The 27,171-nt window shown below is 46.3% G+C and overlaps 19 non-coding genes and 60 pseudogenes across 19 annotated transcripts; all 79 read right to left on the bottom strand.

Annotated features, from left to right (window-relative positions):
- Positions 1-83: 83 nt before the first annotated feature.
- On the bottom strand, positions 84-202 carry LOC136736361 (uncharacterized; annotated as a pseudogene).
- Positions 203-400: 198 nt separating this feature from the next.
- On the bottom strand, positions 401-519 carry LOC136736232 (uncharacterized; annotated as a pseudogene).
- A 210-nt stretch (positions 520-729) lies between these two features.
- LOC136736206 (5S ribosomal RNA) lies at positions 730-848 on the bottom strand. The gene has a single exon (XR_010811643.1). It is a non-coding gene; the product is annotated as a 5S ribosomal RNA (ribosomal RNA).
- Positions 849-1,070: 222 nt separating this feature from the next.
- Positions 1,071-1,189, bottom strand: LOC136736555 (uncharacterized; annotated as a pseudogene).
- Positions 1,190-1,399: 210 nt separating this feature from the next.
- Positions 1,400-1,518, bottom strand: LOC136736175 (5S ribosomal RNA). Its single transcript, XR_010811614.1, has one exon. It is a non-coding gene; the product is annotated as a 5S ribosomal RNA (ribosomal RNA).
- Positions 1,519-1,742: 224 nt separating this feature from the next.
- On the bottom strand, positions 1,743-1,861 carry LOC136736005 (uncharacterized; annotated as a pseudogene).
- A 209-nt stretch (positions 1,862-2,070) lies between these two features.
- On the bottom strand, positions 2,071-2,189 carry LOC136736618 (uncharacterized; annotated as a pseudogene).
- Positions 2,190-2,408: 219 nt separating this feature from the next.
- Positions 2,409-2,527, bottom strand: LOC136736407 (uncharacterized; annotated as a pseudogene).
- Positions 2,528-2,736: 209 nt separating this feature from the next.
- Positions 2,737-2,854, bottom strand: LOC136736380 (uncharacterized; annotated as a pseudogene).
- Positions 2,855-3,076: 222 nt separating this feature from the next.
- Positions 3,077-3,195, bottom strand: LOC136736188 (5S ribosomal RNA). Its single transcript, XR_010811627.1, has one exon. It is a non-coding gene; the product is annotated as a 5S ribosomal RNA (ribosomal RNA).
- Positions 3,196-3,409: 214 nt separating this feature from the next.
- Positions 3,410-3,529, bottom strand: LOC136736603 (uncharacterized; annotated as a pseudogene).
- A 219-nt stretch (positions 3,530-3,748) lies between these two features.
- On the bottom strand, positions 3,749-3,866 carry LOC136736467 (uncharacterized; annotated as a pseudogene).
- Positions 3,867-4,075: 209 nt separating this feature from the next.
- LOC136736281 (uncharacterized) lies at positions 4,076-4,194 on the bottom strand (annotated as a pseudogene).
- A 223-nt stretch (positions 4,195-4,417) lies between these two features.
- LOC136736064 (uncharacterized) lies at positions 4,418-4,536 on the bottom strand (annotated as a pseudogene).
- A 216-nt stretch (positions 4,537-4,752) lies between these two features.
- On the bottom strand, positions 4,753-4,870 carry LOC136736466 (uncharacterized; annotated as a pseudogene).
- A 208-nt stretch (positions 4,871-5,078) lies between these two features.
- On the bottom strand, positions 5,079-5,196 carry LOC136736080 (uncharacterized; annotated as a pseudogene).
- Positions 5,197-5,419: 223 nt separating this feature from the next.
- LOC136736158 (5S ribosomal RNA) lies at positions 5,420-5,538 on the bottom strand. Its single transcript, XR_010811596.1, has one exon. It is a non-coding gene; the product is annotated as a 5S ribosomal RNA (ribosomal RNA).
- Positions 5,539-5,755: 217 nt separating this feature from the next.
- On the bottom strand, positions 5,756-5,874 carry LOC136736145 (5S ribosomal RNA). Its single transcript, XR_010811583.1, has one exon. It is a non-coding gene; the product is annotated as a 5S ribosomal RNA (ribosomal RNA).
- A 554-nt stretch (positions 5,875-6,428) lies between these two features.
- LOC136736345 (uncharacterized) lies at positions 6,429-6,546 on the bottom strand (annotated as a pseudogene).
- Positions 6,547-6,766: 220 nt separating this feature from the next.
- LOC136736132 (5S ribosomal RNA) lies at positions 6,767-6,885 on the bottom strand. Its single transcript, XR_010811570.1, has one exon. It is a non-coding gene; the product is annotated as a 5S ribosomal RNA (ribosomal RNA).
- A 221-nt stretch (positions 6,886-7,106) lies between these two features.
- Positions 7,107-7,225, bottom strand: LOC136736078 (uncharacterized; annotated as a pseudogene).
- A 215-nt stretch (positions 7,226-7,440) lies between these two features.
- On the bottom strand, positions 7,441-7,559 carry LOC136736350 (uncharacterized; annotated as a pseudogene).
- Positions 7,560-7,773: 214 nt separating this feature from the next.
- LOC136736580 (uncharacterized) lies at positions 7,774-7,892 on the bottom strand (annotated as a pseudogene).
- Positions 7,893-8,112: 220 nt separating this feature from the next.
- Positions 8,113-8,231, bottom strand: LOC136736368 (uncharacterized; annotated as a pseudogene).
- A 222-nt stretch (positions 8,232-8,453) lies between these two features.
- LOC136736425 (uncharacterized) lies at positions 8,454-8,572 on the bottom strand (annotated as a pseudogene).
- Positions 8,573-8,788: 216 nt separating this feature from the next.
- On the bottom strand, positions 8,789-8,907 carry LOC136736561 (uncharacterized; annotated as a pseudogene).
- A 211-nt stretch (positions 8,908-9,118) lies between these two features.
- LOC136736625 (uncharacterized) lies at positions 9,119-9,237 on the bottom strand (annotated as a pseudogene).
- Positions 9,238-9,452: 215 nt separating this feature from the next.
- Positions 9,453-9,571, bottom strand: LOC136736266 (uncharacterized; annotated as a pseudogene).
- A 214-nt stretch (positions 9,572-9,785) lies between these two features.
- LOC136736616 (uncharacterized) lies at positions 9,786-9,904 on the bottom strand (annotated as a pseudogene).
- A 220-nt stretch (positions 9,905-10,124) lies between these two features.
- LOC136736398 (uncharacterized) lies at positions 10,125-10,243 on the bottom strand (annotated as a pseudogene).
- Positions 10,244-10,465: 222 nt separating this feature from the next.
- On the bottom strand, positions 10,466-10,584 carry LOC136736347 (uncharacterized; annotated as a pseudogene).
- Positions 10,585-10,800: 216 nt separating this feature from the next.
- On the bottom strand, positions 10,801-10,919 carry LOC136736024 (uncharacterized; annotated as a pseudogene).
- A 211-nt stretch (positions 10,920-11,130) lies between these two features.
- Positions 11,131-11,249, bottom strand: LOC136736527 (5S ribosomal RNA). Its single transcript, XR_010811679.1, has one exon. It is a non-coding gene; the product is annotated as a 5S ribosomal RNA (ribosomal RNA).
- Positions 11,250-11,469: 220 nt separating this feature from the next.
- LOC136736544 (uncharacterized) lies at positions 11,470-11,588 on the bottom strand (annotated as a pseudogene).
- A 210-nt stretch (positions 11,589-11,798) lies between these two features.
- Positions 11,799-11,917, bottom strand: LOC136736261 (uncharacterized; annotated as a pseudogene).
- A 209-nt stretch (positions 11,918-12,126) lies between these two features.
- On the bottom strand, positions 12,127-12,245 carry LOC136736238 (uncharacterized; annotated as a pseudogene).
- A 224-nt stretch (positions 12,246-12,469) lies between these two features.
- Positions 12,470-12,588, bottom strand: LOC136736507 (uncharacterized; annotated as a pseudogene).
- A 210-nt stretch (positions 12,589-12,798) lies between these two features.
- On the bottom strand, positions 12,799-12,917 carry LOC136736569 (5S ribosomal RNA). Its single transcript, XR_010811683.1, has one exon. It is a non-coding gene; the product is annotated as a 5S ribosomal RNA (ribosomal RNA).
- Positions 12,918-13,126: 209 nt separating this feature from the next.
- LOC136736235 (uncharacterized) lies at positions 13,127-13,245 on the bottom strand (annotated as a pseudogene).
- Positions 13,246-13,469: 224 nt separating this feature from the next.
- Positions 13,470-13,588, bottom strand: LOC136736074 (uncharacterized; annotated as a pseudogene).
- A 216-nt stretch (positions 13,589-13,804) lies between these two features.
- On the bottom strand, positions 13,805-13,923 carry LOC136736255 (uncharacterized; annotated as a pseudogene).
- Positions 13,924-14,142: 219 nt separating this feature from the next.
- LOC136736274 (uncharacterized) lies at positions 14,143-14,261 on the bottom strand (annotated as a pseudogene).
- Positions 14,262-14,475: 214 nt separating this feature from the next.
- LOC136736006 (uncharacterized) lies at positions 14,476-14,594 on the bottom strand (annotated as a pseudogene).
- A 226-nt stretch (positions 14,595-14,820) lies between these two features.
- Positions 14,821-14,939, bottom strand: LOC136736227 (uncharacterized; annotated as a pseudogene).
- Positions 14,940-15,150: 211 nt separating this feature from the next.
- Positions 15,151-15,269, bottom strand: LOC136736459 (uncharacterized; annotated as a pseudogene).
- A 209-nt stretch (positions 15,270-15,478) lies between these two features.
- Positions 15,479-15,597, bottom strand: LOC136736278 (uncharacterized; annotated as a pseudogene).
- Positions 15,598-15,806: 209 nt separating this feature from the next.
- Positions 15,807-15,925, bottom strand: LOC136736044 (uncharacterized; annotated as a pseudogene).
- A 216-nt stretch (positions 15,926-16,141) lies between these two features.
- LOC136736177 (5S ribosomal RNA) lies at positions 16,142-16,260 on the bottom strand. Its single transcript, XR_010811616.1, has one exon. It is a non-coding gene; the product is annotated as a 5S ribosomal RNA (ribosomal RNA).
- A 215-nt stretch (positions 16,261-16,475) lies between these two features.
- Positions 16,476-16,594, bottom strand: LOC136736521 (uncharacterized; annotated as a pseudogene).
- Positions 16,595-16,804: 210 nt separating this feature from the next.
- LOC136736602 (uncharacterized) lies at positions 16,805-16,924 on the bottom strand (annotated as a pseudogene).
- A 218-nt stretch (positions 16,925-17,142) lies between these two features.
- Positions 17,143-17,261, bottom strand: LOC136736543 (uncharacterized; annotated as a pseudogene).
- A 209-nt stretch (positions 17,262-17,470) lies between these two features.
- Positions 17,471-17,589, bottom strand: LOC136736308 (uncharacterized; annotated as a pseudogene).
- A 209-nt stretch (positions 17,590-17,798) lies between these two features.
- On the bottom strand, positions 17,799-17,917 carry LOC136736271 (5S ribosomal RNA). Its single transcript, XR_010811654.1, has one exon. It is a non-coding gene; the product is annotated as a 5S ribosomal RNA (ribosomal RNA).
- A 224-nt stretch (positions 17,918-18,141) lies between these two features.
- LOC136736599 (5S ribosomal RNA) lies at positions 18,142-18,260 on the bottom strand. The gene has a single exon (XR_010811687.1). It is a non-coding gene; the product is annotated as a 5S ribosomal RNA (ribosomal RNA).
- A 219-nt stretch (positions 18,261-18,479) lies between these two features.
- On the bottom strand, positions 18,480-18,598 carry LOC136736318 (5S ribosomal RNA). Its single transcript, XR_010811658.1, has one exon. It is a non-coding gene; the product is annotated as a 5S ribosomal RNA (ribosomal RNA).
- A 214-nt stretch (positions 18,599-18,812) lies between these two features.
- On the bottom strand, positions 18,813-18,931 carry LOC136736023 (uncharacterized; annotated as a pseudogene).
- A 209-nt stretch (positions 18,932-19,140) lies between these two features.
- Positions 19,141-19,259, bottom strand: LOC136736073 (uncharacterized; annotated as a pseudogene).
- A 211-nt stretch (positions 19,260-19,470) lies between these two features.
- Positions 19,471-19,589, bottom strand: LOC136736192 (5S ribosomal RNA). The gene has a single exon (XR_010811630.1). It is a non-coding gene; the product is annotated as a 5S ribosomal RNA (ribosomal RNA).
- A 225-nt stretch (positions 19,590-19,814) lies between these two features.
- LOC136736042 (5S ribosomal RNA) lies at positions 19,815-19,933 on the bottom strand. Its single transcript, XR_010811531.1, has one exon. It is a non-coding gene; the product is annotated as a 5S ribosomal RNA (ribosomal RNA).
- A 223-nt stretch (positions 19,934-20,156) lies between these two features.
- LOC136736022 (uncharacterized) lies at positions 20,157-20,275 on the bottom strand (annotated as a pseudogene).
- A 211-nt stretch (positions 20,276-20,486) lies between these two features.
- Positions 20,487-20,605, bottom strand: LOC136736516 (5S ribosomal RNA). Its single transcript, XR_010811678.1, has one exon. It is a non-coding gene; the product is annotated as a 5S ribosomal RNA (ribosomal RNA).
- Positions 20,606-20,824: 219 nt separating this feature from the next.
- LOC136736163 (5S ribosomal RNA) lies at positions 20,825-20,943 on the bottom strand. Its single transcript, XR_010811601.1, has one exon. It is a non-coding gene; the product is annotated as a 5S ribosomal RNA (ribosomal RNA).
- A 215-nt stretch (positions 20,944-21,158) lies between these two features.
- LOC136736021 (uncharacterized) lies at positions 21,159-21,277 on the bottom strand (annotated as a pseudogene).
- Positions 21,278-21,487: 210 nt separating this feature from the next.
- LOC136736319 (uncharacterized) lies at positions 21,488-21,606 on the bottom strand (annotated as a pseudogene).
- Positions 21,607-21,826: 220 nt separating this feature from the next.
- On the bottom strand, positions 21,827-21,945 carry LOC136736048 (uncharacterized; annotated as a pseudogene).
- Positions 21,946-22,169: 224 nt separating this feature from the next.
- Positions 22,170-22,288, bottom strand: LOC136736026 (uncharacterized; annotated as a pseudogene).
- A 210-nt stretch (positions 22,289-22,498) lies between these two features.
- On the bottom strand, positions 22,499-22,617 carry LOC136736156 (5S ribosomal RNA). The gene has a single exon (XR_010811594.1). It is a non-coding gene; the product is annotated as a 5S ribosomal RNA (ribosomal RNA).
- Positions 22,618-22,836: 219 nt separating this feature from the next.
- On the bottom strand, positions 22,837-22,955 carry LOC136736063 (uncharacterized; annotated as a pseudogene).
- Positions 22,956-23,171: 216 nt separating this feature from the next.
- On the bottom strand, positions 23,172-23,289 carry LOC136736465 (uncharacterized; annotated as a pseudogene).
- Positions 23,290-23,497: 208 nt separating this feature from the next.
- Positions 23,498-23,615, bottom strand: LOC136736079 (uncharacterized; annotated as a pseudogene).
- A 223-nt stretch (positions 23,616-23,838) lies between these two features.
- LOC136736157 (5S ribosomal RNA) lies at positions 23,839-23,957 on the bottom strand. The gene has a single exon (XR_010811595.1). It is a non-coding gene; the product is annotated as a 5S ribosomal RNA (ribosomal RNA).
- A 217-nt stretch (positions 23,958-24,174) lies between these two features.
- Positions 24,175-24,293, bottom strand: LOC136736124 (5S ribosomal RNA). The gene has a single exon (XR_010811563.1). It is a non-coding gene; the product is annotated as a 5S ribosomal RNA (ribosomal RNA).
- A 555-nt stretch (positions 24,294-24,848) lies between these two features.
- On the bottom strand, positions 24,849-24,966 carry LOC136736344 (uncharacterized; annotated as a pseudogene).
- A 217-nt stretch (positions 24,967-25,183) lies between these two features.
- Positions 25,184-25,302, bottom strand: LOC136736349 (uncharacterized; annotated as a pseudogene).
- Positions 25,303-25,516: 214 nt separating this feature from the next.
- LOC136736579 (uncharacterized) lies at positions 25,517-25,635 on the bottom strand (annotated as a pseudogene).
- A 220-nt stretch (positions 25,636-25,855) lies between these two features.
- Positions 25,856-25,974, bottom strand: LOC136736367 (uncharacterized; annotated as a pseudogene).
- Positions 25,975-26,189: 215 nt separating this feature from the next.
- Positions 26,190-26,308, bottom strand: LOC136736424 (uncharacterized; annotated as a pseudogene).
- A 216-nt stretch (positions 26,309-26,524) lies between these two features.
- LOC136736560 (uncharacterized) lies at positions 26,525-26,643 on the bottom strand (annotated as a pseudogene).
- Positions 26,644-26,853: 210 nt separating this feature from the next.
- Positions 26,854-26,972, bottom strand: LOC136736624 (uncharacterized; annotated as a pseudogene).
- Positions 26,973-27,171: the final 199 nt, after the last annotated feature.

Genomic DNA, 27,171 nt, shown 5'->3' with positions numbered 1-27,171 from the left:
ACGTGTACAATACTTCAATTATATCTCCTCCAGACAGATAGAGAGTATTAAGAGCTACGATAAAGTTACCCAGGAGACGTAAAAGCTTGCAGCACCAGGTATTTCCAGGAGGTCTCACATTCATGTACTGACCAGGTCCTGCCCCGTTTAGCTTCCGAGATCTGACGAGATCGGGCGCGTTCAGGATGGTGTGGCCGCAAGCCGAGATGCCTGGCTGCATGATGTCTCTTAAAGGCTGGCGGGTATTGACATAACTGCCAGCAAAAAAAAAAAAGAAAAATACCAGTGCAGCAAAGGGTGTTGAAAGTAGCCGGGTACGTGTACAATTCTTCAATTATATCTCCTGGAGACAGATAGAGAGTATTAAGAGCTACGATGAAGTTACCCAGGAGACGTAAAAAGCTTGCAGCACCTGGTATTTCTAGGAGGTCTCCCATCCAAGCACTGATCAGGCCCTGCCCCGTTTAGCTTCCGAGATCTGACGAGATCGGGCGCGTTCAGGATGGTGTGGCCACAAGCCGAGATGCCTGGCTGCATGATGTCTCTTAAAGGCTGGCGGGTATTGACATAACTGCCAGCAAAAAAAAAAATGAAAAATAGAGGGAAAAATACCAGTGCAGCAAAGGGTGTTGAAAGTAGCCGGGTACGTGTACAATTCTTCAATTATATCTCCTGGAGACAGAAAGAGAGTATTAAGAGCTACGATGAAGTTACCCAGGAGACGTAAAAAGCTTGCAGCACCTGGTATTTCTAGGAGGTCTCCCATCCAAGCACTGACCAGGCCCTGCCCCGTTTAGCTTCCGAGATCTGACGAGATCGGGCGCATTCAGGACGGTGTGGCCACAAGCCGAAAGGCCTGGCTGCATGATGTCTCTAAAGGTTGGCGGGTATTGACGGAACTTCCAGCAAAAAAAAAAACGAAAAATAGAAAAAAGAAAAATGGATGGAAAATATCAGTGCAGCAAAGGGTGTTGACAGTAGCTGGATACGTGTACAATACTTCAATTATATCTCCTCCAGACAGAGAGAGAGTATTAAGAGCTACGATAAAGTTACCCAGGAGATGTAAAAGCTTGCAGCACTAGGTATTTCCAGGAGGTCTCACTTTCACGTACTGACCAGGTCCTGCCCCGTTTAGCTTCCGAGATCTGACGAGATCGGGCGCGTTCAGGATGGTGTGGCCGCAAGCCGAGATGCCTGGCTGCATGATGTCTCTTAAAGGCTGGCGGGTTTTGACATAACTGCCAGCAAAAAAAAAAAAGAAAAATAGAGGGAAAAATACCAGTGCAGCAAAGGGTGTTGAAAGTAGCCGGGTACGTTTACAATTCTTCAATTATATCTTCTCCAGACATAAAGAGAGTATTAAGAGCTACGATGAAGTTACCCAGGAGACGTAAAAAGCTTGCAGCACCTGGTATTTCTAGAAGGTCTCCCATCCAAGTACTGACCAGGCCCTGCCCCGTTTAGCTTCCGAGATCTGACGAGATCGGGCACATTCAGGACGGTGTGGCCACAAGCCGAAAGGCCTGGCTGCATGATGTCTCTTAAAGGTTGGCGGGTATTGACGGAACTTCCAGCAAAAAAAAAAAAAAAAAAAAGAAAAAAGAAAAATGGATGGAAAAATATCAGTGCAGCAAAGGGTGTTGACAGTAGCTGGATACGTGTACAATACTTCAATTATATCTCCTCCAGACAGAGAGAGAGTATTAAGAGCTACGATAAAGTTACCCAGGAGACGTAAAAGCTTGCAGCACTAGGTAATTCCAGGAGGTCTCACTTTCATGTACTGACCAGGTCCTGCCCCGTTTAGCTTCCGAGATCTGACGAGATCGGGCGCGTTCAGGATGGTGTGGCCGCAAGCCGAGATGCCTGGCTGCATGATGTCTCTTAAAGGCTGGCGGGTATTGACGGAACTGCCAGCAAAAAAAAAAAGAAAAATAGAGGGAAATATACCAGTGCAGCAAAGGGTGTTGAAAGTAGCCGGGTACGTGTACAATTCTTCAATTATATCTTCTCCAGACAGAAAGAGAGTATTAAGAGCTACGATGAAGTTCCCCAGGAGACGTAAAAAGCTGGCAGCACCTGGTATTTCCAGGAGGTCTCACATTTAAGTACTGACCAGGTCCTGCCCCGTTTAGCTTCCGAGATCTGACAAGATCGGGCGCGTTCAGGACGGTGTGGCCGGCAATTCGAGATATCTGGCTGCATGATGTCTCTTAAAGGCTAGCGGGTATTGACGGAATTTCCAGCAAAAAAAATAAAAATAAAAAAGAAAAATGGATGGAAAAATATCAGTGCAGCAAAGGGTGTTGACAGTAGCTGGGTACGTGTACAATACTTCAATTATATCTCCTCCAGACAGATAGAGAGTATTAAGAGCTACGATAAAGTTACCCAGGAGACGTAAAAGCTTGCAGCACCAGGTATTTCCAGGAGGTCTCACATTCATGTACTGACCAGGTCCTGCCCCGATTAGCTTCCGAGATCTGACGAGATCGGGCGCGTTCAGGATGGTGTGGCCGCAAGCCGAGATGCCTGGCTGCATGATGTCTCTTAAAGGCTGGCGGGTATTGACGGAACTGCCAGCAAAAAAAAAAAGAAAAATAGAGGGAAATATACCAGTGCAGCAAAGGGTTTTGAAAGTAGCCGGGTACGTGTACAATTCTTCAATAATATCTCCTACAGACTGAAAGAGAGTATTAAGAGCTATGATGAAGTTACCCGGGAGACGTAAAAAGCTTGCAGCTCCTGGTATTTCCAGGAGGTCACCCATCCAAGTACTGACCAGGCCCTGCCCCGTTAGCTTCCAAGATCTGACGAGATCGGGCGAGTTCAGGATGGTGTGGCCGCAAGCCAAGAGGCCTGGCTGCATGATAAATCTCATAAAGGCTGGCGGGTATTGACGGAATTTCCAGCAAAAAAAAAAAAAAAAAAAATAGAAAAATGGAGGGAAAAATATCAGTACAGGAAAGGGTGTTGAAAGTAGCCGGGTACGTGTACAATTCTTCAATTATATCTGCTGGAGACAGAAAGAGAGTATTAAGAGCTACGATGAAGTTACCCAGGAGACGTAAAAGGCTTGCAGCACCTGGTATTTCTAGGAGGTCTCCCATCCAAGTACTGACCAGGCCCTGCCCCGTTTAGCTTCCGAGATCTGACGAGATCGGGCGCATTCAGGACGGTGTGGCCGCAAGCCAAAAGGCCTGGCTGCATGATGTCTCTTAAAGGTTGGCGGGTATTGACGGAACTTCCAGCAAAAAAAAAAAAAAAAAAAAAATGGATGGAAAAATATCAGTGCAGCAAAGGGTGTTGACAGTAGCTGGATACGTGTACAATACTTCAATTATATCTCCTGGAGACAGAAAGAGAGTATTAAGAGCTACGATGAAGTTCCCCAGGAGACGTAAAAAGCTGGCAGCACCTGGTATTTCCAGGAGGTCTCACATTTAAGTACTGACCAGGTCCTGCCCCGTTTAGCTTCCGAGATCTGACAAGATCGGGCGCGTTCAGGACGGTGTGGCCGGCAAGCCGAGATGTCTGGCTGCATGATGTCTCTTAAAGGCTAGCGGGTATTGACGGAATTTCCAGCAAAAAAATAAAAAATAAAAAAGAAAAATGGATGGAAAAATATCAGTGCAGCAAAGGGTGTTGACAGTAGCTGGGTACGTGTACAATACTTCAATTATATCTCCTCCAGACAGATAGAGAGTATTAAGAGCTACGATGAAGTTACCCAGGAGACGTAAAAAGCTTGCAGCACCTGGTATTTCTAGGAGGTCTCCCATCCAAGTACTGACCAGGACCTGCCCCGTTAGCTTCCGAGATTTGACGAGATCGGGCGCGTTCAGGATGGTGTGGCCGCAAGCCGAGATGCCTGGCTGCATGATGTCTCTTAAAGGCTGGCGGGTATTGACGGAACTGCCAGCAAAAAAAAAAAGAAAAATAGAGGGAAATATACCAGTGCAGCAAAGGGTGTTGAAAGTAGCCGGGTACGTGTACAATTCTTCAATTATATCTCCTGGAGACAGAAAGACAGTATTAAGAGCTACGATGAAGTTACCCAGGAGACGTAAAAAGCTTGCAGCACCAGGTATTTCTAGGAGGTCTCCCATCCAAGCACTGACCAGGCCCTGCCCCGTTTAGCTTCCGAGATCTGACGAGATCAGGCGCATTCAGGACGGTGTGGCCACAAGCCGAAAGGCCTGGCTGCATGATGTCTCTAAAGGTTGGCGGGTATTGACGGAACTTCCAGCAAAAAAAAAAAATAAAAAAAGAAAAAATAAAAATGGATGGAAAAATATCAGTGCAGCAAAGGGTGTTGACAGTAGCTGGATACGTGTGCAATACTTCAATTATATCTCCTCCAGACAGAGAGAGAGTATTAAGAGCTACGATAAAGTTACCCAGGAGACGTAAAAGCTTGCAGCACCTGGTATTTCCAGGAGGTCTCACATTCAAGTACTGACCAGGTCCTGCCCCGTTTAGCTTCCGAGATCTGACGATATCATGCGCATTCAGGACGGTGTGGCCGAAAGCCGAGAGGCCCGGCTGCATGATGTCTCTTTAAGGCTGGCGGGTATTGACGGTACTTCCAGCAAAAAAAAAAAGAAAAAAGAAAAATGGAGGGAAAAATATCAGTGCAGCAAAGGGTTTTGAAAGTAGCCGGGTACGTGTACAATTCTTCAATAATATCTCCTACAGACTGAAAGAGAGTATTAAGAGCTATGATGAAGTTACCCAGGAGACGTAAAAAGCTTGCAGCACCTGGTATTTCTAGGAGGTCTCCCATCCAAGTACTGACCAGGACCTGCCCCGTTAGCTTCCGAGATTTGACGAGATCGGGCGCGTTCAGGATGGTGTGGCCGCAAGCCGAGATGCCTGGCTGCATGATGTCTCTTAAAGGCTGGCGGGTATTGACGGAACTGCCAGCAAAAAAAAAAAGAAAAATAGAGGGAAATATACCAGTGCAGCAAAGGGTTTTGAAAGTAGCCGGGTACGTGTACAATACTTCAATTATATCTCCTCCAGACAGATAGAGAGTATTAAGAGCTACGATAAAGTTACCCAGGAGACGTAAAAGCTTGCAGCACGAGGTATTTCCAGGAGGTCTCACATTCATGTACTGACCAGGTCCTGCCCCGTTAGCTTCCGAGATCTGACAAGATCGGGCGCGTTCAGGACGGTGTGGCCGCAAGCCGAGATGTCTGGCTGCATGATGTCTCCTAAAGGCTGGCGGGTATTGACGGAATTTCCAGCAAAAAAAAAAAAAAAAAAAAAGAAAAATGGAGGGAAAAATATCAGTGCAGGAAAGGGTGTTGAAAGTAGCCGGGTACGTACGTGTACAATTCTTCAATTATATCTCCTGAAAACAGAAAGAGAGTATTAAGAGCTACGATGAAGTTACCCAGGAGACGTAAAAAGCTTGCAGGACCTGGTATTTCCAGGAGGTCTCCCATCAAAGTACTGACCAGGCCCTGCCCCGTTTAGCTTCCGAGATCTGACGAGATCGGGCGCGTTCAGGATGGTGTGGCCGCAAGCCAAGATGCCTGGCTGCATGATGTCTCTTAAAGGCTGGCGGGTATTGACGGAACTGCCAGCAAAAAAAAAAAAAGAAAAAGAAAAATGGATGGAAAAATATCAGTGCAGCAAATAGTGTTGACAGTAGCTGGGTACGTGTACAATACTTCAATTATATCTCCTCCAGACAGATAGAGAGTATTAAGAGCTACGATGAAGTTACCCAGGAGACGTAAAAAGCTTGCAGCACCCGGTATTTCTAGGAGGTCTCCCATCCAAGTACTGACCAGGCCCTGCCCCGTTTAGCTTCCGAGATCTGACGAGATCGGGCGCATTCAGGATGGTGTGGCCACAAGCCGAAAGGCCTGGCTGCATGATGTCTCTTAAAGGTTGGCGGGTATTGACGGAACTTCCAGCAAAAAAAAAAAAAAAAAAAAATAGAAAAATGGAGGGAAAAATATCAGTGCAGGAAAGGGTGTTGAAAGTAGCCGGGTACGTGTACAATTCTTCAATTATATCTCCTGCAGACTGAAAGAGAGTATTAAGAGCTACGATAAAGTTACCCAGGAGACGTAACAGCTTGCAGCACCTGGTATTTCCAGGAGGTCTCACATTCAAGTACTGACCAGGTCCTGCCCGTTTAGCTTCCGAGATCTGACGATATCATGCGCGTTCAGGACGGTGTGGCCGAAAGCCAAGAGGCCCGGCTGCATGATGTCTCTTTAAGGCTGGCGGGTATTGACGGAACTTCCAGCAAAAAAAAAAAGAAAAAAGAAAAATGGAGGGAAAAATATCAGTGCAGCAAAGGGTTTTGAAAGTAGCCGGGTACGTGTACAATTCTTCAATAATATCTCCTACAGACTGAAAGAGAGTATTAAGAGCTATGATGAAGTTACCCAGGAGACGTAAAAAGCTTGCAGCACCTGGTATTTCCAGGAGGTCACCCATCCAAGTACTGACCAGGCCCTGCCCCGTTAGCTTCCGAGATCTGACGACATCGGGCGCGTTCAGGACGGTGTGGCCGCAAGCCAAGAGGCCTGGCTGCATGATGTCTCTTAAAGGCTGGCGGGTATTGACGGAACTTCCAGCAAAAAAAAAAAAAAAAAAAAATGGAAAATGGAGGGAAAAATATCAGTGCAGCAAAGGCTGTTGAAAGTAGCCGGGTACGTGTACAATACTTCAATTATATCTCCTCCAGACAGATAGAGAGTATTAAGAGCTACGATGAAGTTTCCCAGGAGACGTAAAAAGCTTGCAGCACCAGGTATTTCCAGGAGGTCTCCCATCCAAGTACTGACCAGGCCCTGCCCGGCTTAGCTTCCAAGATCTGATGAGATCGGGCGTGTTCAGGACGGTGTGGCCGCAAGCCAAGAGGCCTCGCTGCATGATGTCTCTTAAAGGCTGGCGGGTATTGACGGAACTTCCAGCAAAAAATAAAAAATAAATAAATAGAAAAATGGAGGGAAAAATATCAGTGCAGGACAGGGTGTTGAAAGTAGCCGGGTACATGTACAATTCTTCAATTATATCTCCTCCAGACTGAATGAGAGTATTAAGAGCTACGCTGAAGTTACCCAGGAGATGTAAAAAGCTTTCAGCACCTGGTATTTCCAGGAGGTCAACCATCCAATTACTGACCAGGCCCTGCCCAGTTTTTCTTCCGAGATCTGATGAGATCTTGCGTCTTCAGGACGGTGTGGCCTCAAGCCAAGAGGCCTGGCTGCATGATGTCTCTTAAAGGCTGGAGGGTATTGATGGAACTTCCAGCAAGAAACAAAAGAAAAAAGAAAATTGGAGGGAAAAATATCAGTGCAGCAAAGCGTGTTGAAGGTAGCCGGGTACGTGTACAATTCTTCAATTATATCTCCTCCAGACAGATAGAGAGTATTAAGAGCTACGATAAAGTTACCCAGGAGACGTAAAAGCTTGCAGCACCAGGTATTTCCAGGAGGTCTCACATTCAAGTACTGCCTAGGTCCTGCCCCGTTTAGCTTCCGAGATCTGACGAGATCGGGCGCGTTCAGGACGGTGTGGCCGCAAGCCGAGATGTCTGGCTGCATGATGTCTCTTAAAGGCTGGCGTGTATTGACGGAATTTCCAGCAAAAAAAAAAAAAAAAAGAAAAATGGATGGAAAAATATCAGTGCAGGAAAGGGTGTTGAAAGTAGCCGGGTACGTGTACAATTCTTCAAATATATCTCCTCCAGACAGATAGAGAGTATTAAGAGCTACGATAAAGTTACCCAGGAGACGTAAAAGCTTGCAGCACCAGGTATTTCCAGGAGGTCTCACATTCATGTACTGACCAGGTCCTGCCCCGTTTAGCTTCCAAGATCTGACGAGATCGGGCGAGTTCAGGATGGTGTGGCCGCAAGTCGAGATGCCTGGCTGCATGATGTCTCTTAAAGGCTGGCGGGTATTGACGGAATTTCCAGCAAAAAAAAAAAAAAAAAAAATAGAAAACTGGAGGGAAAAATATCAGTGCAGGAAAGGGTGTTGAAAGTAGCCGGGTACGTGTACAATTCTTCAAATATATCTCCTGGAGACAGAAAGAGAGTATTAAGAGCTACGATGAAGTTACCCAGGAGACGTAAAAAGTTTCCAGCACCTGGTATTTCTAGGAGGTCTCCCATCCAAGTACTGACCAGGCCCTGCCCCGTTTAGCTTCCGAGATCTGACGAGATCGGGCGCATTCAGGACGGTGTGGCCACAAGCCGAAAGGCCTGGCTGCATGATGTCTCTTAAAGGTTGGCGGGTATTGACAGAACTTCCAGCAAAAAAAAAAAAAAAAAAAAAAAAAGAAAAATGGATGGAAAAATATCAGTGCAGCAAAGGGTGTTGACAGTAGCTGGGTACGTGTACAATTCTTAAATTATATCTCCTCCAGACAGAAAGAAAGAACTAAGAGCTACGATAAAGTTACCCAGGAGACGTAAAATCTTGCAGCACCAGGTATTTCCAGGAGGTCTCCCATCCAAGTACTGACCAGGTCCTGCCCCGTTTAGCTTCCGAGATTTTATGAGATCGGGCACGTTCAGGACGGTGTGGCCACAAGCCGAGAAGCCTGGCTGCATGATGTCTCTTAAAGGTTGGCGGGTATTGACGGAACTTCCAGCAAAAAAAAAAAAAAAAAAAGAAAAATGGATGGAAAAATATCAGTGCAGCAAAGGGTGTTGACAGTAGCTGGGTACGTGTACAATATTTCAATTATATCTCCTCCAGACAGATAGAGAGTATTAAGAGCTACGATAAAGTTACCCAGGAGACGTAAAAGCTTGCAGCACTAGGTATTTCCAGGAGGTCTCACTTTCATGTACTGACCAGGTCCTGCCCCGTTTAGCTTCCGAGATCTGACGAGATCGGGCGCGTTCAGGATGGTGTGGCCGCAAGCCGAGATGCCTGGCTGCATGATGTCTCTTAAAGGCTGGCGGGTATTGACGGAACTGCCAGCAAAAAAAAAAACAGAAAAATAGAGGGAAATATACCAGTGCAGCAAAGGGTGTTGAAAGTAGCCGGGTACGTGTACAATTCTTCAATTATATCTCCTGGAGACAGAAAGAGAGTATTAAGAGCTACGATGAAGTTACCAAGGAGACGTAAAAAGCTTGCAGCACCTGGTATTTCTAGGAGGTCTCCCATCCAATTACTGACCAGGCCCTGCCCAGTTTTTCTTCCGAGATCTGACGAGATCTTGCGTCTTCAGGACGGTGTGGCCTCAAGCCAAGAGGCCTGGCTGCATGATGTCTCTTAAAGGCTGGAGGGTATTGATGGAACTTCCAGCAAGAAACAAAAGAAAAAAGAAAAATGGAGGGAAAAATATCAGTGCAGCAAAGCGTGTTGAAGGTAGCCGGGTACGTGTACAATTCTTCAATTATATCTCCTCCAGACAGATAGAGAGTATTAAGAGCTACGATAAAGTTACCCAGGAGACGTAAAAGCTTGCAGCACCAGGTATTTCCAGGAGGTCTCACATTCAAGTACTGACCAGGTCCTGCCCCGTTTAGCTTCCGAGATCTGACGAGATCGGGCGCGTTCAGGACGGTGTGGCCGCAAGCCGAGATGTCTGGCTGCATGATGTCTCTTAAAGGCTGGCGTGTATTGACGGAATTTCCAGCAAAAAAAAAAAAAAAAAGAAAAATGGATGGAAAAATATCAGTGCAGGAAAGGGTGTTGAAAGTAGCCGGGTACGTGTACAATTCTTCAAATATATCTCCTCCAGACAGATAGAGAGTATTAAGAGCTACGATAAAGTTACCCAGGAGACGTAAAAGCTTGCACCACCAGGTATTTCCAGGAGGTCTCACATTCATGTACTGACCAGGTCCTGCCCCGTTTAGCTTCCAAGATCTGACGAGATCGGGCGAGTTCAGGATGGTGTGGCCGCAAGCCGAGATGCCTGGCCGCATGATGTCTCTTAAAGGCTGGAGGGTATTGATGGAATTTCCAGCAAAAAAAAAAAAAAAAAAAATAGAAAACTGGAGGGAAAAATATCAGTGCAGGAAAGGGTGTTGAAAGTAGCCGGGTACGTGTACAATTCTTCAATTATATCTCCTGGAGACAGAAAGAGAGTATTAAGAGCTACGATGAAGTTACCCAGGAGACGTAAAAAGATTCCAGCACCTGGTATTTCTAGGAGGTCTCCCAGCCAAGTACTGACCAGGCCCTGCCCCGTTTAGCTTCCGAGATCTGACGAGATCGGGCGCATTCAGGACGGTGTGGCCACAAGCCGAAAGGCCTGGCTGCATGATGTCTCTTAAAGGTTGGCGGGTATTGACAGAACTTCCAGCAAAAAAAAAAAAAAAAAAAAAAAAAGAAAAATGGATGGAAAAATATCAGTGCAGCAAAGGGTGTTGACAGTAGCTGGGTACGTGTACAATTCTTAAATTATATCTCCTCCAGACAGAAAGAAAGAACTAAGAGCTACGATAAAGTTACCCAGGAGACGTAAAATCTTGCAGCACCAGGTATTTCCAGGAGGTCTCCCATCCAAGTACTGACCAGGTCCTGCCCCGTTTAGCTTCCGAGATCTTACGAGATCAGGCACGTTCAGGACGGTGTGGCTGCAAGCCGAGAAGCCTGGCTGCATGATGTCTCTTAAAGGTTGGCGGGTATTGACGGAACTTCCAGCAAAAAAAAAAAAAAAAAAAGAAAAATGGATGGAAAAATATCAGTGCAGCAAAGGGTGTTGACAGTAGCTGGGTACGTGTACAATATTTCAATTATATCTCCTCCAGACAGATAGAGAGTATTAAGAGCTACGATAAAGTTACCCAGGAGACGTAAAAGCTTGCAGCACTAGGTATTTCCAGGAGGTCTCACTTTCATGTACTGACCAGGTCCTGCCCCGTTTAGCTTCCGAGATCTGACGAGATCGGGCGCGTTCAGGATGGTGTGGCCGTAAGCCGAGATGCCTGGCTGCATGATGTCTCTTAAAGGCTGGCGGGTATTGACGGAACTGCCAGCAAAAAAAAAAAAAGAAAAATAGAGGGAAATATACCAGTGCAGCAAAGGGTGTTGAAAGTAGCCGGGTACGTGTACAATTCTTCAATTACATCTCCTGGAGACAGAAAGAGAGTATTAAGAGCTACGATGAAGTTACCCAGGAGACGTAAAAAGCTTGCAGCACCTGGTATTTCTAGGAGGTCTCCCATCCAAGTACTGACCAGGCCCTGCCCCGTTTAGCTTCCGAGATCTGACGAGATCGGGCGCGTTCAGGACGGTGTGGCCGCAAGCCAAGAGGCCTGGCTGCATGATGTCTCTTAAAGGCTGGCGGGTATTGACGGAATTTCCAGCAAAAAAAAAAAAAAAAAAAATAGAAAAATGGAGGGAAAAATATCAGTGCAGGAAAGGGTGTTGAAAGTAGCCGGGTACGTGTACAATTCTTCAATTATATCTCCTGGAGACAGAAAGAGAGTATTAAGAGCTACGATGAAGTTACCCAGGAGACGTAAAAGGCTTGCAGCACTAGGTATTTCCAGGAGGTCTCACTTTCATGTACTGACCAGGTCCTGCCCCGTTTAGCTTCCGAGATCTGACGAGATCGGGCGCGTTCAGGATGGTGTGGCCGCAAGCCGAGATGCCTGGCTGCATGATGTCTCTTAAAGGCTGGCGGGTATTGACGGAACTGCCAGCAAAAAAAAAAAAGAAAAATAGAGGGAAATATACCAGTGCAGCAAAGGGTGTTGAAAGTAGCCGGGTACGTGTACAATTCTTCAATTATATCTCCTGGAGACAGAAAGAGAGTATTAAGAGCTACGATGAAGTTACCAAGGAGACGTAAAAAGCTTGCAGCACCTGGTATTTCTAGGAGGTCTCCCATCCAAGTACTGACCAGGTCCTGCCCCGTTTAGCTTCCGAGATCTGACAAGATCGGGCGCGTTCAGGATGGTGTGGCCACAAGCCGAGATGTCTGGCTGCATGATGTCTCTTAAAGGCTGGCGGGTATTGACGGAACTGCCAGCAAAAAAAAAAAGAAAAATAGAGGGAAATATACCAGTGCAGCAAAGGGTGTTGAAAGTAGCCGGGTACGTGTACAATTCTTCAATTATATCTCCTGGAGACAGAAAGAGAGTATTAAGAGCTACGATGAAGTTACCCAGGAGACGTAAAAAGCTTGCAGCACCTGGTATTTCTAGGAGGTCTCCCATCCAAGTACTGACAAGGCCCTGCCCCGTTTAGCTTCCGAGATCTGACGAGATCGGGCGCATTCAGGACGGTGTGGCCACAAGCCGAAAGGCCTGGCTGCATGATGTCTCTTAAAGGTTGGCGGGTATTGACGGAACTTCCAGCAAAAAAAAAAAAGAAAAAAAGAAAAAAGAAAAATGGATGGAAAAATATCAGTGCAGCAAAGGGTGTTGACAGTAGCTGGATACGTGTACAATACTTCAATTATATCTCCTCCAGACAGAGAGAGAGTATTGAGAGCTACGATAAAGTTACCCAGGAGACGTAAAAGCTTGCAGCACTAGGTATTTCCAGGAGGTCTCACTTTCATGTACTGACCAGGTCCTGCCCCGTTTAGCTTCCGAGATCTGACGAGATCGGGTGCGTTCAGGATGGTGTGGCCGCAAGCCGAGATGCCTGGCTGCATGATGTCTCTTAAAGGCTGGCGGGTATTGACGGAACTGCCACTAAAAAAAAAAAAGAAAAATAGAGGGAAATATACCAGTGCAGCAAAGGGTGTTGAAAGTAGCCGGGTACGTGTACAATTCTTCAATTATATCTCCTGGAGACAGAAAGAGAGTATTAAGAGCTACGATGAAGTTACCCAGGAGACGTAAAAAGCTTGCAGCACCTGGTATTTCTAGGAGGTCTCCCATCCAAGTACTGACCAGGCCCTGCCCTGTTTAGCTTCCGAGATCTGACGAGATCGGGCGCATTCAGGACGGTGTGGCCGCAAGCCAAGAGGCCTGGCTGCATGATGTCTCTTAAAGGTTGGCGGGTATTGACGGAACTTCCAGCAAAAAAAAAAAGAAAAATAGAGGGAAATATACCAGTGCAGCAAAGGGTGTTGAAATTAGCCGGGTACGTGTACAATTCTTCAATTATATCTCCTGGAGACAGAAAGAGAGTATTAAGAGCTACGATGAAGTTACCCAGGAGACGTAAAAAGCTTGCAGCACCTGGTATTTCTAGGAGGTCTCCCATCCAAGTACTGACAAGGCCCTGCCCCGTTTAGCTTCCGAGATCTGACGAGATCGGGCGCATTCAGGACGGTGTGGCCACAAGCCGAAAGGCCTGGCTGCATGATGTCTCTTAAAGGTTGGCGGGTATTGACGGAACTTCCAGCAAAAAAAAAATAGAAAAAAAGAAAAAAGAAAAATGGATGGAAAAATATCAGTGCAGCAAAGGGTGTTGACAGTAGCTGGATACGTGTACAATACTTCAATTATATCTCCTCCAGACAGAGAGAGAGTATTGAGAGCTACGATAAAGTTACCCAGGAGACGTAAAAGCTTGCAGCACTAGGTATTTCCAGGAGGTCTCACTTTCATGTACTGACCAGGTCCTGCCCCGTTTAGCTTCCGAGATGTGACGAGATCGGGCGCGTTCAGGATGGTGTGGCCGCAAGCCGAGATGCCTGGCTGCATGATGTCTCTTAAAGGCTGGAGGGTATTGACGGAACTTCCAGCAAAAAAAAAAAAGAAAAAGGAAAAATGGAGGGAAAAATATCAGTGCAGGAAAGGGTGTTGAAAGTAGCCGGGTACGTGTACAATTCTTCAATTAATCTCCTCCAGACAGAAAGAGAGTATTAAAAGCTACGACGAAGTTCCCCAGGTGACGTAAAAAGCTTGCAGCACCTGGTACTTCCAGGAGGTCTCCCATCCAAGTACTGACCAGGTCCTGCCCCGTTTAGTTTCCGAGATCTGACGAGATCGGGCGCGTTCAGGACGGTGTGGCCACAAGCCGAGACGCCTGGCTGCATGATGTCTCTTAAAGGCTGGCGGGTATTGACGGAATTTCCAGCATAAAAAAAAAAAAAAAAAATAGAAAAATGGAGGGAAAAATATCAGTGCAGGAAATGGTGTTGAAAGTAGCCGGGTACGTGTACAATTCTTCAATTATATCTCCTCCAGACTGAAAGAGAGTATTAAGAGCTACGATAAAGTTACCCAGGAGACGTAAAAGCTTGCAGCACCAGGTATTTCCAGGAGGTCTCACATTCAAGTACTGACCAGGTCCTGCCCCGTTTAGCTTCCGAGATCTGACGAGATCGGGCGTGTTCAGGATGGTGTGGCCGCAAGCCGAGATGCCTGGCTGCATGATGTCTCTTAAAGGCTGGCGGGTATTGACGGAATTTCCAGCAAAAAAAAAAAAAAAAGAAAAACGGAGGCAACAATATCAGTGCAGCAAAGGGTGTTGAAAGTTGCCTGGTACGTGTACAATTCTTCAATTATATCTCCTCCAGACAGAAAGAGAGAATTAAGAGCTACGATGAAGATACCCAGGAGACGTAAAAAGTTTGCAACACCTCGTATTTCCAGAAGGTCACCCATAAAAGTACTGACCAGGCCCTGCCCCGTTTAGCTTCCGAGATCTGACGAGATAGGGCGCGTTCAGGACAATGTGGCCGCAAGCCAAGAGGCCTGGCTGCATGATGTCTCTTAAAGGCTGACGGGTATTGACGGAACTTCCAGCAAAAAAAAAATAAATAAATAAAGAAAAAGAAAAATGGAGGGAAAAATATCAGTGCAGTAATGGGTTTTGAAAGTAGCCGGGTACGTGTACAATTCTTCAATTATATCTCCTCCAGACAGAAAGAGAGTATTAAGAGCTACGATGAAGTTACCCAGGAGACGTAAAAAGCTTGCAGCACCTGGCATTTCCAGGAGGTCACCCATCCAAGTACTGACCAGGCCCTGCCCCGTTTAAATTCCAAGATCTGATGAGATCGGGGGCGTTCAGGACGGTGTGGCTGCAAGCCGAGAGGCCTGGCTGCATGATGTCTCTTAATGGTTGGCGGGTTGTGACGGAACATCCAGCAAATAAAAAAAAAGAGAAATGGTGGTAAAAATATCAGTGCAGCAAAGGGTGTTGAAAGTAGCCAGGTACATGTACAATTCTTCAATTATATCTCCTCCAGACTGAAAGAGAGTATTAAGAGCTACGATGAAGTTACCCAGGAGACGTAAAAAGCTTGCAGCACCTGGTAATTCCAGAAGGTCACCTATAAAAGTACTGACCAGGCCCTGCCCCGTTTAAATTCCGAGATCTGACGAGATCGGGCGCGTTCAGGACGGTGTGGCCGCAAGCCGAGAGGCCTGGCTGCATGATGTCTCTTAAAGGCTGGCGGGTATTGACGGAACTGCCAGCAAAAATAAAAAGAAAAATAGAGGGAAAAATACCAGTGCAGCAAAGGCTGTTGAAAGTAGCCGGGTACTTGTACAATTCTTCAATTATATCTCCTCCAGACTGAAAGAGAGTATTAAGAGCTACGATGAAGTTACCCAGGAGACATAAAAAGCTTGCAGCACCTGGTATTTCTAGGAGGTCTCCCATCCAAGTACTGACCAGGTCCTGCCCCGTTTAGCTTTCGAGATCTGACGAGATCGGGCGCGTTCAGGATGGTGTGGCCGCAATCCGAGACGCCTGGCTGCATGATGTCTCTTAAAGGCTGGCGGGTATTGACGGAACTGCCAGCAAAAAAAAAAAGAAAAATAGAGGGAAATATACCAGTGCAGCAAAGGGTGTTGAAATTAGCCGGGTACGTGTACAATTCTTCAATTATATCTCCTGGAGACAGAAAGAGAGTATTAAGAGCTACGATGAAGTTACCCAGGAGACGTAAAAAGCTTGCAGCACCTGGTATTTCCAGAAGGTCACACATCCAAGTATTGACCAGGCCCTGCCCCGTTCAGCTTCCGAAATCTGATATGATCGGGCGCATTCAGGACAGTGTGACTACAAGCCAAGAGGCCTGGCTGCATGATGTCTCTTAAAGGCTGGCGGATATTGACGGAACTTCCAGCAAAAAAATAAAATAAAAAGAAAAATGGAGGGAAAAATATCAGTGCAGCAAAGGGTGTTGAAAGTAGCCTAGTACGTGTACAATTCTTCAATTATATCTCCTGGAGACAGAAAGAGAGTATTAAGAGCTACGATGAAGTTACGCAGGAGACGTAAAAGGCTTGCAGCACCTGGTATTTCTAGGAGGTCTCCCATCCAAGTACTGACCAGGCCCTGCCCCGTTTAGCTTCCGAGATCTGACGAGATCGGGCGCATTCAGGACGGTGTGGCCGCAAGCCGAGAGGCCTGGCTGCATGATGTCTCTTAAAGGTTGGCGGGTATTGACGGAACTTCCAGCAAAAAAAAAAAAAAAAAAGAAAAATGGATGGAAAAATATCAGTGCAGCAAAGGGTGTTGACAGTAGCTGGGTACGTGTACAATACTTCAATTATATCTCCTCCAGACAGAGAGAGAGTATTAAGAGCTACGATAAAGTTACCCAGGAGACGTAAAAGCTTGCAGCACTAGGTATTTCCAGGAGGTCTCACTTTCATGTACTGACCAGGTCCTGCCCCGTTTAGCTTCCGAGATCTGATGAGATCGGGCGCGTTCAGGATGGTGTGGCCGCAAGCCAAGATGCCTGGCTGCATGATGTCTCTTAAAGGCTGGCGGGTATTGACGGAACTGCCAGCAAAAAAAAAAAAGAAAAATAGAGGGAAATATACCAGTGCAGCAAAGGGTGTTGAAAGTAGCCGGGTACGTTTACAATTCTTCAATTATATCTTCTCCAGACAGAAAGAGAGTATTAAGAGCTACGATGAAGTTCCCCAGGAGACGTAAAAAGCTGGCAGCACCTGGTATTTCCAGGAGGTCTCACATTTAAGTACTGACCAGGTCCTGCCCCGTTTAGCTTCCGAGATCTGACAAGATCGGGCGCGTTCAGGACGGTGTGGCCGGCAAGCCGAGATGTCTGGCTGCATGATGTCTCTTAAAGGCTAGCGGGTATTGACGGAATTTCCAGCAAAAAAAGAAAAAAGAAAAAAGAAAAATGGATGGAAAAATATCAGTGCAGCAAAGGGTGTTGACAGTAGCTGGGTACGTGTACAATACTTCAATTATATCTCCTCCAGACAGATAGAGAGTATTAAGAGCTACGATAAAGTTACCCAGGAGACGTAAAAGCTTGCAGCACCAGGTATTTCCAGGAGGTCTCACATTCATGTACTGACCAGGTCCTGCCCCGATTAGCTTCCGAGATCTGACGAGATCGGGCGCATTCAGGATTGTGTGGCCGCAAGCCGAGATGTCTGGCTGCATGATGTCTCTTAAAGGCTGGCGGGTATTGACGGAACTGCCAGCAAAAAAAAAAAGAAAAATAGAGGGAAATATACCAGTGCAGCAAAGGGTGTTGAAAGTAGCCGGGTACGTGTACAATTCTTCAATTATATCTCCTGGAGACAGAAAGAGAGTATTAAGAGCTACGATGAAGTTACCCAGGAGACGTAAAAAGCTTGCAGCACCTGGTATTTCTAGGAGGTCTCCCATCCAAGTACTGACCAGGCCCTGCCTCGTTTAGCTTCCGAGGTCTGACGAGATCGGGCGCTTTCAGGATTGTGTGGCCGCAAGCCGAGATGTCTGGCTGCATGATGTCTCTTAAAGGCTGGCGGGTATTGACGGAACTGCCAGCAAAAAAAAAAAGAAAAATAGAGGGAAATATACCAGTGCAGCAAAGGGTGTTGAAAGTAGCCGGGTACGTGTACAATTCTTCAATTATATCTCCTGGAGACAGAAAGAGAGTATTAAGAGCTACGATGAAGTTACCCAGGAGACGTAAAAAGCTTGCAGCACCTGGTATTTCTAGGAGGTCTCCCATCCAAATACTGACCAGGCCCTGCCCCGTTTAGCTTCCGAGATCTGACGAGATCGGGCGCATTCAGGACGGTGTGGCCACAAGCTGAAAGGCCTGGCTGCATGATGTCTCTTAAAGGTTGGCGGGTATTGACAGAACTTCCAGCAAAAAAAAAAAAGAAAAAAAGAAAAAAGAAAAATGGATGGAAAAAAATCAGTGCAGCAAAGGGTGTTGACAGTAGCTGGATACGTGTACAATACTTCAATTATATCTCCTCCAGACAGAGAGAGAGTATTAAGAGCTACGATAAAGTTACCCAGGAGACGTAAAAGCTTGCAGCACTAGGTATTTCCAGGAGGTCTCCCATCCAAATACTGACCAGGCCCTGCCCCGTTTAGCTTCCGAGATCTGACGAGATCGGGCGCGTTCAGGACGGTGTGGCCGCAAGCCAAAAGGCCTGGCTGCATGATGTCTCTTAAAGGCTGGCGGGTATTGACGGAATTTCCAGCAAAAAAAAAAAAAAAAAAATAGAAAAATGGAGGGAAAAATATCAGTGCAGGAAAGGGTGTTGAAAGTAGCCGGGTACGTGTACAATTCTTCAATTATATCTCCTGGAGACAGAAAGAGAGTATTAAGAGCTACGATGAAGTTACCCAGGAGACGTAAAAGGCTTGCAGCACCAGGTATTTCTAGGAGGTCTCCCATCCAAGTACTGACCAGGCCCTGCCCCGTTTAGCTTCCGAGATCTGACGAGATCGGGCGCGTTCAGGATGGTGTGGCCGCAAGCCAAGAGGCCTGGCTGCATGATGTCTCTTAAAGGTTGGCGGGTATTGACGGAACTTCCAGCAAAAAAAAAAAAAAAAAAAAAAATGGATGGAAAAATATCAGTGCAGCAAAGGGTGTTGACAGTAGCTGGGTACGTGTACTATACTTCAATTATATCTCCTCCAGACAGATAGAGAGTATTAAGAGCTACGATAAAGTTACCCAGGAGACGTAAAAGCTTGCAGCACTAGGTATTTCCAGGAGGTCTCACTTTCATGTACTGACCAGGTCCTGCCCCGTTTAGCTTCCGAGATCTGACGAGATCGGGCGCGTTCAGGATGGTGTGGCCGTAAGCCAAGATGCCTGGCTGCATGATGTCTCTTAAAGGCTGGCGGGTATTGACGGAACTGCCAGCAAAAAAAAAAAAAAAAAATAGAGGGAAATATACCAGTGCAGCAAAGGGTGTTGAAAGTAGCCGGGTACGTGTACAATTCTTCAATTATATCTCCTGGAGACAGAAAGAGAGTATAAAGAGCTACGATAAAGTTACCCAGGAGACGTAAAAGCTTGCAGCACTAGGTATTTCCAGGAGGTCTCACTTTCATGTACTGACCAGGTCCTGCCCCGTTTAGCTTCCGAGATGTGACGAGATCGGGCGCGTTCAGGATGGTGTGGCCGCAAGCCGAGATGCCTGGCTGCATGATGTCTCTTAAAGGCTGGCGGGTATTGACGGAACTGCCAGCGAAAAAAAAAAAAGAAAAATAGAGGGAAATATACCAGTGCAGCAAAGGGTGTTGAAAGTAGCCGGGTACGTGTACAATTCTTCAATTATATCTCCTGGAGACAGAAAGAGAGTATTAAGAGCTACGATGAAGTTACCCAGGAGACGTAAAAAGCTTGCAGCACCTGGTATTTCTAGGAGGTCTCCCATCCAAGTACTGACCAGGCCCTGCCTCGTTTAGCTTCCGAGGTCTGACGAGATCGGGCGCTTTCAGGACGGTGTGGCCACAAGCTGAAAGGCCTGGCTGCATGATGTCTCTTAAAGGTTGGCGGGTATTGACAGAACTTCCAGCAAAAAAAAAAAAGAAAAAAAGAAAAAAGAAAAATGGATGGAAAAAAATCAGTGCAGCAAAGGGTGTTGACAGTAGCTGGATACGTGTACAATTCTTCAATTATATCTCCTGGAGACAGAAAGAGAGTATTAAGAGCTACGATAAAGTTACCCAGGAGACGTAAAAGGCTTGCAGCACCTGGTATTTCTAGGAGGTCTCCCATCCAAGTACTGACCAGGCCCTGCCCCGTTTAGCTTCCGAGATCTGACGAGATCGGGCGCATTCAGGACGGTGTGGCCACAAGCTGAAAGGCCTGGCTGCATGATGTCTCTTAAAGGTTGGCGGGTATTGACAGAACTTCCAGCAAAAAAAAAAAAGAAAAAAAGAAAAAGAAAAATGGATGGAAAAAAATCAGTGCAGCAAAGGGTGTTGACAGTAGCTGGATACGTGTACAATACTTCAATTATATCTCCTCCAGACAGAGAGAGAGTATTAAGAGCTACGATAAAGTTACCCAGGAGACGTAAAAGCTTGCAGCACTAGGTATTTCCAGGAGGTCTCACTTTCATGTACTGACCAGGTCCTGCCCCGTTTAGCTTCCGAGATCTGACGAGATCGGGCGCGTTCAGGATGGTGTGGCCGTAAGCCGAGATGCCTGGCTGCATGATGTCTCTTAAAGGCTGGCGGGTATTGACGGAACTGCCAGCAAAAAAAAAAAAAGAAAAATAGAGGGAAATATACCAGTGCAGCAAAGGGTGTTGAAAGTAGCCGGGTACGTGTACAATTCTTCAATTACATCTCCTGGAGACAGAAAGAGAGTATTAAGAGCTACGATGAAGTTACCCAGGAGACGTAAAAAGCTTGCAGCACCTGGTATTTCTAGGAGGTCTCCCATCCAAGTACTGACCAGGCCCTGCCCCGTTTAGCTTCCGAGATCTGACGAGATCGGGCGCGTTCAGGACGGTGTGGCCGCAAGCCAAGAGGCCTGGCTGCATGATGTCTCTTAAAGGCTGGCGGGTATTGACGGAATTTCCAGCAAAAAAAAAAAAAAAAAAATAGAAAAATGGAGGGAAACATATCAGTGCAGGAAAGGGTGTTGAAAGTAGCCGGGTACGTGTACAATTCTTCAATTATATCTCCTGGAGACAGAAAGAGAGTATTAAGAGCTACGATGAAGTTACCCAGGAGACGTAAAAGGCTTGCAGCACCAGGTATTTCTAGGAGGTCTCCCATCCAAGTACTGACCAGGCCCTGCCCCGTTTAGTTTCCGAGATCTGACGAGATCGGGCGCGTTCAGGATGGTGTGGCCGCAAGCCAAGAGGCCTGGCTGCATGATGTCTCTTAAAGGTTGGCGGGTATTGACGGAACTTCCAGCAAAAAAAAAAAAAAAAAAAAAAAATGGATGGAAAAATATCAGTGCAGCAAAGGGTGTTGACAGTAGCTGGGTACGTGTACTATACTTCAATTATATCTCCTCCAGACAGATAGAGAGTATTAAGAGCTACGATAAAGTTACCCAGGAGACGTAAAAGCTTGCAGCACTAGGTATTTCCAGGAGGTCTCACTTTCATGTACTGACCAGGTCCTGCCCCGTTTAGCTTCCGAGATCTGACGAGATCGGGCGCGTTCAGGATGGTGTGGCCGTAAGCCAAGATGCCTGGCTGCATGATGTCTCTTAAAGGCTGGCGGGTATTGACGGAACTGCCAGCAAAAAAAAAAAAGAAAAATAGAGGGAAATATACCAGTGCAGCAAAGGGTGTTGAAAGTAGCCGGGTACGTGTACAATTCTTCAATTACATCTCCTGGAGACAGAAAGAGAGTATTAAGAGCTACGATGAAGTTACCCAGGAGACGTAAAAAGCTTGCAGCACCTGGTATTTCTAGGAGGTCTCCCATCCAAGTACTGACCAGGCCCTGCCCCGTTTAGCTTCCGAGATCTGACGAGATCGGGAGCATTCAGGACGTTGTGGCCACAAGTCAAAAGGCCTGGCTGCATGATGTCTCTTAAAGGTTGGCGGGTATTGACGGAACTTCCAGCAAAAAGAAAAAAAAAAAAAAATAGAAAAATGGAAGGAAAAATATCAGTGCAGGAAAGGGTGTTGAAAGTAGCCGGGTACGTGTACAATTCTTCAATTATATCTCCTGCAGACTGAAAGAGAGTATTAAGAGCTACGATAAAGTTACCCAGGAGACGTAAAAGCTTGCAGCACCTGGTATTTCCAGGAGATCTCACATTCAAGTACTGACCAGGTCCTGCCCCGTTTAGCTTCCGAGATCTGACGATATCATGCGCATTCAGGACGGTGTGGCCGAAAGCCGAGAGGCCCAGCTGCATGATGTCTCTTAAAGGTTGGCGGGTATTGACGGAACTTCCAGCAAAAAAAAAAAAGAAAAAAAGAAAAAAGAAAAATGGATGGAAAAATATCAGTGCAGCAAAGGGTGTTGACAGTAGCTGGGTACGTGTACAATACTTCAATTATATCTCCTCCAGACAGAGAGAGAGTATTAAGAGCTACGATAAAGTTACCCAGGAGACGTAAAAGCTTGCAGCACTAGGTATTTCCAGGAGGTCTCACTTTCATGTACTGACCAGGTCCTGCCGCGTTTAGCTTCCGAGATCTGACGAGATCGGGCGCATTCAGGACGGTGTGGCCACAAGCCGAAAGGCCTGGCTGCATGATGTCTCTTAAAGGTTGGCGGGTATTGACGGAACTGCCAGCAAAAAAAAAATAGAAAAATAGAGGGATATATACCAGTGCAGCAAAGGGTGTTGAAAGTAGCCGGGTACGTGTACAATTCTTCAATTATATCTCCTGGAGACAGAAAGAGAGTATTAAGAGCTACGATGAAGTTACCCAGGAGACGTAAAAAGCTTGCAGCACCTAGTATTTCTAGGAGGTCTCCCATCCAAGTACTGACCAGGCCCTACCCCGTTTAGCTTCCGAGATCTGACGAGATCGGGCGCATTCAGGACGGTGTGGCCACAAGCCAAAAGGCCTGGCTGCATGATGTCTCTTAAAGGTTGGCGGGTATTGACGGAACTTCCAGCAAAAAGAAAAACAAAAAAAATAGAAAAATGGAGGGAAAAATATCAGTGCAGGAAAGGGTGTTGAAAGTAGCCGGGTACGTGTACAATTCTTCAATTATATCTCCTGCAGACTGAAAGAGAGTATTAAGAGCTACGATAAAGTTACCCAGGAGACGTAAAAGCTTGCAGCACCTGGTATTTCCAGGAGGTCTCACATTCAAGTACTGACCAGGTCCTGCCCCGTTTAGCTTCCGAGATCTGACGATATCATGCGCATTCAGGACGGTGTGGCCGAAAGCCGAGAGGCCCGGCTGCATGATGTCTCTTTAAGGCTGGCGGGTATTGACGGTACTTCCTGCAAAAAAAAAAAGAAAAAAGAAAAATGGAGGGAAAAATATCAGTGCAGCAAAGGGTTTTGAAAGTAGCCGGGTACGTGTACAATTCTTCAATAATATCTCCTACAGACTGAAAGAGAGTATTAAGAGCTATGATGAAGTTACCCAGGAGACGTAAAAAGCTTGCAGCACCTGGTATTTCTAGGAGGTCTCCCATCCAAGTACTGACCAGGACCTGCCCCGTTAGCTTCCGAGATTTGACGAGATCGGGCGCGTTCAGGATGGTGTGGCCGCAAGCCGAGATGCCTGGCTGCATGATGTCTCTTAAAGGCTGACGGGTATTGACGGAACTGCCAGCAAAAAAAAAAAGAAAAATAGAGGGAAATATACCAGTGCAGCAAAGGGTGTTGAAAGTAGCCGGGTACGTGTACAATACTTCAATTATATCTCCTCCAGACAGATAGAGAGTATTAAGAGCTACGATAAAGTTACCCAGGAGACGTAAAAGCTTGCAGCACGAGGTATTTCCAGGAGGTCTCACATTCATGTACTGACCAGGTCCTGCCCCGTTAGCTTCCGAGATCTGACAAGATCGGGCGCGTTCAGGACGGTGTGGCCGCAAGCCGAGATGTCTGGCTGCATGATGTCTCCTAAAGGCTGGCGGGTATTGACGGAATTTCCAGCAAAAAAAAAAAAAAAAAAAAAGAAAAATGGAGGGAAAAATATCAGTGCAGGAAAGGGTGTTGAAAGTAGCCGGGTACGTACGTGTACAATTCTTCAATTATATCTCCTGAAAACAGAAAGAGAGTATTAAGAGCTACGATGAAGTTACCCAGGAGACGTAAAAAGCTTGCAGGACCTGGTATTTCCAGGAGGTCTCCCATCAAAGTACTGACCAGGCCCTGCCCCGTTTAGCTTCCGAGATCTGACGAGATCGGGCGCGTTCAGGATGGTGTGGCCGCAAGCCAAGATGCCTGGCTGCATGATGTCTCTTAAAGGCTGGCGGGTATTGACGGAACTGCCAGCAAAAAAAAAAAAAGAAAAAGAAAAATGGATGGAAAAATATCAGTGCAGCAAATAGTGATGACAGTAGCTGGGTACGTGTACAATACTTCAATTATATCTCCTCCAGACAGATAGAGAGTATTAAGAGCTACGATGAAGTTACCCAGGAGACGTAAAAAGCTTGCAGCACCTGGTATTTCTAGGAGGTCTCCCATCCAAGTACTGACCAGGCCCTGCCCCGTTTAGCTTCCGAGATCTGACGAGATCGGGCGCATTCAGGACGGTGTGGCCACAAGCCGAAAGGCCTCGCTGCATGATGTCTCTTAAAGGTTGGCGGGTATTGACGGAACTTCCAGCAAAAAAAAAAAAAAAAAAAAAATAGAAAAATGGAGGGAAAAATATCAGTGCAGGAAAGGGTGTTGAAAGTAGCCGGGTACGTGTACAATTCTTCAATTATATCTCCTGCAGACTGAAAGAGAGTATTAAGAGCTACGATAAAGTTACCCAGGAGACGTAACAGCTTGCAGCACCTGGTATTTCCAGGAGGTCTCACATTCAAGTACTGACCAGGTCCTGCCCGTTTAGCTTCCGAGATCTGACGATATCATGCGCGTTCAGGACGGTGTGGCCGAAAGCCAAGAGGCCCGGCTGCATGATGTCTCTTTAAGGCTGGCGGGTATTGACGGAACTTCCAGCAAAAAAAAAAAGAAAAAAGAAAAATGGAGGGAAAAATATCAGTGCAGCAAAGGGTTTTGAAACTAGCCGGGTACGTGTACAATTCTTCAATAATATCTCCTACAGACTGAAAGAGAGTATTAAGAGCTATGATGAAGTTACCCAGGAGACGTAAAAAGCTTGCAGCACCTGGTATTTCCAGGAGGTCACCCATCCAAGTACTGACCAGGCCCTGCCCCGTTAGCTTCCGAGATCTGACGACATCGGGCGCGTTCAGGACGGTGTGGCCGCAAGCCAAGAGGCCTGGCTGCATGATGTCTCTTAAAGGCTGGCGGGTATTGACGGAACTTCCAGAAAAAAAAAAAAAAAAAAATGGAAAATGGAGGGAAAAATATCAGTGCAGCAAAGGCTGTTGAAAGTAGCCGGGTACGTGTACAATACTTCAATTATATCTCCTCCAGACAGATAGAGAGTATTAAGAGCTACGATGAAGTTTCCCAGGAGACGTAAAAAGCTTGCAGCACCAGGTATTTCCAGGAGGTCTCACATTCAAGTACTGCCTAGGTCCTGCCCCGTTTAGCTTCCGAGATCTGACGAGATCGGGCGCGTTCAGGACGGTGTGGCCGCAAGCCGAGATGTCTGGCTGCATGATGTCTCTTAAAGGCTGGCGTGTATTGACGGAATTTCCAGCAAAAAAAAAAAAAAAAAGAAAAATGGATGGAAAAATATCAGTGCAGGAAAGGGTGTTGAAAGTAGCCGGGTACGTGTACAATTCTTCAAATATATCTCCTCCAGACAGATAGAGAGTATTAAGAGCTACGATAAAGTTACCCAGGAGACGTAAAAGCTTGCAGCACCAGGTATTTCCAGGAGGTCTCACATTCATGTACTGACCAGGTCCTGCCCCGTTTAGCTTCCAAGATCTGACGAGATCGGGCGAGTTCAGGATGGTGTGGCCGCAAGTCGAGATGCCTGGCTGCATGATGTCTCTTAAAGGCTGGCGGGTATTGACGGAATTTCCAGCAAAAAAAAAAAAAAAAAAAATAGAAAACTGGAGGGAAAAATATCAGTGCAGGAAAGGGTGTTGAAAGTAGCCGGGTACGTGTACAATTCTTCAAATATATCTCCTGGAGACAGAAAGAGAGTATTAAGAGCTACGATGAAGTTACCCAGGAGACGTAAAAAGTTTCCAGCACCTGGTATTTCTAGGAGGTCTCCCATCCAAGTACTGACCAGGCCCTGCCCCGTTTAGCTTCCGAGATCTGACGAGATCGGGCGCATTCAGGACGGTGTGGCCACAAGCCGAAAGGCCTGGCTGCATGATGTCTCTTAAAGGTTGGCGGGTATTGACAGAACTTCCAGCAAAAAAAAAAAAAAAAAAGAAAAATGGATGGAAAAATATCAGTGCAGCAAAGGTTGTTGACAGTAGCTGGGTACGTGTACAATTCTTAAATTATATCTCCTCCAGACAGAAAGAAAGAACTAAGAGCTACGATAAAGTTACCCAGGAGACGTAAAATCTTGCAGCACCAGGTATTTCCAGGAGGTCTCCCATCCAAGTACTGACCAGGTCCTGCCCCGTTTAGCTTCCGAGATTTTATGAGATCGGGCACGTTCAGGACGGTGTGGCCACAAGCCGAGAAGCCTGGCTGCATGATGTCTCTTAAAGGTTGGCGGGTATTGACGGAACTTCCAGCAAAAAAAAAAAAAAAAAAAGAAAAATGGATGGAAAAATATCAGTGCAGCAAAGGGTGTTGACAGTAGCTGGGTACGTGTACAATATTTCAATTATATCTCCTCCAGACAGATAGAGAGTATTAAGAGCTACGATAAAGTTACCCAGGAGACGTAAAAGCTTGCAGCACTAGGTATTTCCAGGAGGTCTCACTTTCATGTACTGACCAGGTCCTGCCCCGTTTAGCTTCCGAGATCTGACGAGATCGGGCGCGTTCAGGATGGTGTGGCCGCAAGCCGAGATGCCTGGCTGCATGATGTCTCTTAAAGGCTGGCGGGTATTGACGGAACTGCCAGCAAAAAAAAAAAAGAAAAATAGAGGGAAATATACCAGTGCAGCAAAGGGTGTTGAAAGTAGCCGGGTACGTGTACAATTCTTCAATTATATCTCCTGGAGACAGAAAGAGAGTATTAAGAGCTACGATGAAGTTACCAAGGAGACGTAAAAAGCTTGCAGCACCTGGTATTTCTAGGAGGTCTCCCATCCAATTACTGACCAGGCCCTGCCCAGTTTTTCTTCCGAGATCTGACGAGATCTTGCGTCTTCAGGACGGTGTGGCCTCAAGCCAAGAGGCCTGGCTGCATGATGTCTCTTAAAGGCTGGAGGGTATTGATGGAACTTCCAGCAAGAAACAAAAGAAAAAAGAAAAATGGAGGGAAAAATATCAGTGCAGCAAAGCGTGTTGAAGGTAGCCGGGTACGTGTACAATTCTTCAATTATATCTCCTCCAGACAGATAGAGAGTATTAAGAGCTACGATAAAGTT

This window comes from Amia ocellicauda, unplaced genomic scaffold (assembly GCF_036373705.1).
Source record: "Amia ocellicauda isolate fAmiCal2 unplaced genomic scaffold, fAmiCal2.hap1 HAP1_SCAFFOLD_46, whole genome shotgun sequence".
Taxonomy (NCBI): domain Eukaryota; kingdom Metazoa; phylum Chordata; class Actinopteri; order Amiiformes; family Amiidae; genus Amia; species Amia ocellicauda.
This window is presented reverse-complemented; position numbering and strand designations above follow the sequence as displayed.